The sequence below is a fragment of the Branchiostoma lanceolatum genome, chromosome 11, assembly GCF_035083965.1.
Source record: "Branchiostoma lanceolatum isolate klBraLanc5 chromosome 11, klBraLanc5.hap2, whole genome shotgun sequence".
Classification (NCBI taxonomy): Eukaryota; Metazoa; Chordata; class Leptocardii; order Amphioxiformes; family Branchiostomatidae; genus Branchiostoma; species Branchiostoma lanceolatum.
In genome coordinates this window covers 17231701-17237708 of record NC_089732.1, presented here as the reverse complement: position 1 = coordinate 17237708, position 6008 = coordinate 17231701, and positions in this window count along the sequence as shown.

The following is a 6008-nucleotide window of genomic DNA, read 5'->3' as shown; positions in this document are numbered from 1 at the left end:
GTCGTACGCAAGGTCATCTGTGGTTTGAAGTAGGTCGGCCAGGTTGCCTACTAGTCTTTAAAAGTCGTCTTCTCCAGTCGACTATACATTTTGAAAAATTCAAGTTGGGTCAAAGTCATATTTTGGTTGGATGTGATCAGTCGAGAGAACTGAAGCTAGAATAGAATGGGCTTCAGGGTACTTCCAACCAAGAAACAAAGTCGTGGGAAGGTCGTGAATGAATGACAGAGGGTTTAGGTTTGTGCCCTAGCGTCGAGTGCCTCACACGTTGCCTCGCAACAGTCTTGCACTGGTCCTGAACCTGCCCATGACACGGGAGAACCCCCGCCGTGTCACAGGAACTTACGGTCGTCAAGCCGTCTGTGAAAATGATTTTCAGCAGAATATATAGCGCCCCGCCAACAAGCCAAGCTATTAAGTGGAAAAACATGGTCGTCAGGTGTACTGACATAGACTCAAATGTCGGAAATTTCTCGGGGGAGGGGGTGTGTTTGTCGTTCTAGAAAAGAAGAAAGATGGTGTCCATCCTACAAATCTGTTAAACTGAAGGTCTTATGAAATAAAACAGATGTTTTTTGATATAAACTTGAGAGTCAGTGACTGCATCTTGTCTGTGTTTAAAGGATACCGATTTGGTAGCATTGTTGTACACTCATTACACTAAGAATAGATACCTCCATCAATTTCATTTCTCCAAGAATAGGTACATGGAAGTCTCCCATATTGTCACCATATGGATTCTGTAGTGCATTATACGAGATCCACTAACACACTTTAAACTTGGCAGCATATCTGTTCTATAAGAAACACATGTTCAATCTGCACGACAAATGTGAAGTACATCTATCTTTTCAGTCTACTTACCATAAAGAAAAGTAATGGAAGGGCTTATAGAAAAAGCAGTTAGGGTACAGTGTTTCAGGATCATACAGAAAGGTCACAGAATGGTTTATAATAATACGTTTATTGCAAATTCCTGCCCGAAGGCTAATTGCAAATAACATACATAAACAAACAGGGTACAAAATAGGTATAAAAGCGGCTAAACTAGAAAATACAAACGTAATTACCTTCGCCGAGAAGGTTATGCAGAGGGTAGCGTTTGTTTGTCTGTCTGTTTGTCTGTTTGTTTGTAGTGGCTCAGAATAACTCAAGAACGTCTTGATGGATTGTCTTGGTATTTGGCATGTTGGTAGGTTTTGATGAGACCTAAATATGATTAGATTTTGGGCCCCCTGGCGGCTTCTTACGGTACTGCAGCGGAACTTCCTGGTTTGATATCTCGTGTTCTGGACATGCTATGGAACTTATATTTGAGTGGTAGATAGATCTTTGGACAGTGAGTAAGTGGTGTGGGTTTGGGCCCCCTAGCGGCTTTTTTGGTACTGCAGGAGCAGGTTTTGCGTCTGACTTTGAAAGGGAATAACTCAAGAAGGGCTTGATGGATGGTAATGATTTTGGTAGGTAGATAGCTTGAGTGATGATGTACATGATTAGACACCTCTTATGCAAATCAGTATCTAATTTGCATAATTAATGAGGAAAGTTTATACATCCGCCAAATTCCATGATAGGACTCTGAAACATGTGACATATGTAACTGAGGAAGAGATAAATATCGATATGAAGTATGCAAATGAAGACCTCATTTGCATAATTAATGAGGAAATACTATAACAAGATGGGCTTGATGGATGGTCATTATTTTTGGTATGTAGATAGCTTGTGTGATGCTTAGTATGATTGGACAATAATTATGCAAATCAGATTCTAATTTGCATAATTAATGAGGCAACTTTAAAAATCCGCCTTGTTCCATGATATGACTATTCAAATTGTAACTGAGGAAGAGAGAAATGTTTATAGATAGAAAATATGCTAATGTGGGCTAATTTGCATACTCAATGAGTAACTTCTCTAATTCCACACTGGCAAATGACGGCAATTTCATACATGCAATACTTTTTTTTGGTATCGGGACGTTATGTGAATCTAAACATCGTTGAATCACATTATGCTAATAAGGGCCTCATTTGCATAATTAATGAAAAAATATTAGCATAACCTTCTTTGTTGAGCTCATAATTTGTTAAGCTCATACTTTGGACATGTTATATTTTAAGACAATCAACTGGTATGATTTATAATTGATGAGAAACACTCCTAATACATCAGTCATAAAGGTTAAAATCATTTGGCGAAGGTATGAGGTCGTGGAACTCTAGTTGTCTATAACTAGTGAACGAAACGCCTTTTTTCTTGTTCCCAGAGTTGTTTACAGACATCCGGGGAATGTGTAACTGACAACACTGGGGCGATGAAATACGGATCCGGTGTTTATTGACGACTGAGCTCCGATAAACAAGCCTTGTCAGATCGTAACTAGGTGTCAGTAAACTCGTTACACAAACCTACTATTTTATAGGCCCGACTTACTTCAAGTTGTATTGGAGTAAGGTCAGACGTGAAGGGAAATATTTGAAGTAAATTAGCAGATCAAAGAAGGGATGGTTTTCAACAGTGAAGCTTCCAGCGTTCATGTTAATTTGTGGCTAGCTGATCTTTTCATCCGTTTAGTCGTGAATTAATGTGAGTCAGTAGAACTTTTCAATGTTGAAGCTTTTAATATGTGTCAGTCTCACAATCGCTGATCCACACACCTAAATTAAATATCGTTGTGTTTCATGTAACTGTATAAATTGCTCTCCAAGCCGGTATTTAGAGGAAAGGGAACTCGTGTATTTTTGATATTTCTCCCCTAGTCTGCAGTTTTGTCCTTCGTCAACAACAAAGGACAATACGTTCAGCGGGTATCTCACTAGACTGCGCGAATTTCCTTTACGGCCACACTGACGCGAGACGCATGCGAAAAATCAAATCTTTGACCTCTACAAACAAAATGGCTGCGTCCGGAATGTCACATTCTCAGTTTCAGCTACAAATCAGATACCGGATAACTTTATTGGAGATTCCATTGTTGCCACTAAATTAAAAGCCCATGTATAATGTTTGAGTTCATACAAAAGAGATTTGCAGCGTTTGCACCGTTTTGAACCACATAGCCAATTCAGAATCTTCGCAATTTCAGGCGACACATTGGGGAGGCTTTCGAACGTCCTTCGCAATTTGGCTCATTCCAGTAAGATACTCACTTATTTGTTCGTCAAAATTGTTCCTCCCAGCACATGTAGCTGTTTACCTGTTGAGAGATGCTCTGATTACGTCTCAGGTGTGCGATAAGATCTCCCCCTCCGGTCCTTCCTCCACCTGACGTAGCTAACAGCTGACCCGTGTAAGGTCGCCGTTAATCTTACCGTGACAGGTGTCAACACGCCATTGTTCTTCACACAGTGTTTCACGCAGAAGGTCAGGAGTTGGCCGAACTATTAGGCTTTAGAATTCCAAATTGCGGTCAAAATGTTGACGTTTTGAATCGTTTCATTTTCTTTATCATTCACAAAACATAAAACCTAAAAAGGGACAAGACAAAGTGGCGCTAGGCTCAAGATATACGATTTATATTAAACCTCGACGCCAATTGTACAGCATAAAAAATAAAGTATTAAACAAAGCAATGAAACGCCAAAAATAGTTACTCAAGTAATTGGATAAAATATTGACAATAATCAAACATTTGAATAATAACAAAGTTAGATGTAGTTCAAGACATAGTTCAAGCGTCAAGCCCGAATTAAAAGAAGGACACATACATGTATATAACTTATGATAAGCATAGTTTCGCAGGTGGCACGAGGAGAATAAAGAGACCTTCTGCGTAAAATCGTTTTATATTTCACATATTCTCACAGTCTTCTGTACATTCGTGTCATTTGTTTTCTGCTTCGCTACAGAACAAAATGGCGGCGTAAGACTTGTCACAATAAGATAGAACGAAGGTCATGGACATGTATGGTATGGTAATGACGAAGGTCGTCGGGGGCATCCGACAATAGTTATATCTATTACTGGATAGAGGTCAGATATAATGACAGTGACGGTTAAGAAACACGTCGTAATTTTGGTTTATTAACACCAATTTACACACGATAATAATCTGCCCGTCAGCGGAGGAATGGTTATAGATCATACTGATAAAGCAGTGCGGTTTGTACGGTGACGCCCCTATACGACTGACGCTGAAACTGCTCCAGGGCATATTGGAATGTAGCTGTGACGTCATAGGCAGACGACAAAAGTGTACAACTGCGGTATATCATTATTGCTCATGACCATGTGACAGCATACATATGTACGTGATCGTATTTTTGAAGTGATAGCCCTGTCGATTTTAAGGAAAATAGTCGTCTTTTAACAGTCGCCATGTATTTCGTACATAAGATGTAAGTTCATTGATAAATTGCAATTTGCTTAGAATCATCAACTTCTCCATAGATCTCTCATGTGACCAAAAAAAATATTCCTTGGAAATCTTACACGAAAATGGCTTCAAGTCGAATGGCTATATTAAGGCGAGCAATCTATGAGGAAGCTGGTTGTGAAGAGAGCCAAATGCAAAGAAAAGAACATCTCGATATCTTTAAACAGCGACCCTGCTCTCCCACAGCCGCGTATGGTAGAACTGCCCACGTCTAACGTTACGTGGAGTCAAACACGATGCAGCAACGCCGCCCTGCGGATGCCGTAAATGCTGCACCAATGTCACCTTTGTTATGGCCTAATCGTAGCGCTGCGGCCGATCGAATTTACAAAGCACTCAACGAATTCCATCGACAAAAACGAATCTTCTTAAGCTTTGTGTGTTTTGTTGTCGTTTTGATCATACTTGTACGTTTTGAATGAGAGGGTGCTTAACACTGTGCCACCGTGCCAGATTGAGAGAAATTACGTAGTTGGTGCAGTTCGTTTGAATCTGACAGATTATCAGGATTAATCTATTGACATTTCTTGGCGTAAGAATCTGCGAATTGCACACAATGTTCTATATGTAAAATATAGCGAGAAATTGTCCGTCAGCTAATGTTTTGTTATGATTTCAGAATATGATGATTGGTGATTAGTATTGTACTGTCTTTCGTGAGTGTTGTAACCTGTACTCTATACATATGCAGAGATGCTTTGAAAATTCCAATAATATCCCTGTCATATACATATCCCTACAGCACAAATGCGGTACATGTATTTCTGATCTGCAAATAGATGACAATGGCCAAGATTTTAGTCTTAAAATAAATGTCGCACTGATTGATTGTTTATGGGCATCGTTCATCTGCATTCGTCATAAAAAGCCGATTCTGATGCATGCAGTGAAGTCAGTCAGCATCAACACGACACTACGATGCATCCTGCACACGGCTCAAAAGCTCTGCCTAACGGCTGAAAATATAACTGCACAAGACAATCGTACACATCAGCGGCAAAGATAATACGAACCGCTAGAGGTCCCCATTGACACGTTCGGTTGATTTAGATTACTGACATACCGCTACGATCAATTAGTATAAGACGTGAATTTCAGGTTATAATAAAGGGTCATTGTGGAGTTTTGGTTGTTTGTCCTCAATCCATGTGAATTCTAAATCTGTATTAAAGCTCAAGCCACAGTTAGACAATACTGTTAATTATAATGCGGCTGAAAACAGTTGATCTTTAAGTTTGAAGGATAAATCTTTCGTTGGTAGCTTGGATACTTTTCACGAGGACGCTTTTCTGTTTCAGTTTTAGAGGTTTTTATTCGGTTTGTCGTCCAATTGCTTGTTACAGTTTATATAATTGCGACTTTGGTCCGGTTTTTGATAGTGCCGTGAAAATATATGTGGTGACCGAAGGCCCGAGGTGTCGTGAGTTTTGTTTTGTTTTATTTTGTTGCACGAGTGGGTCAATAGAGAGATTTTTGTCAATATTTCTGATATTTCTTCAATTGTCCCTGATAAATGGTATAACTTATGAAATATATCAAGCTGGCCAAAGCAGAACAAGCCAGGATATCAAATATAGTTCAACTCTATAGCACGTGGCAATATGTGATAGAAAGAAATGTCGGTAAATGG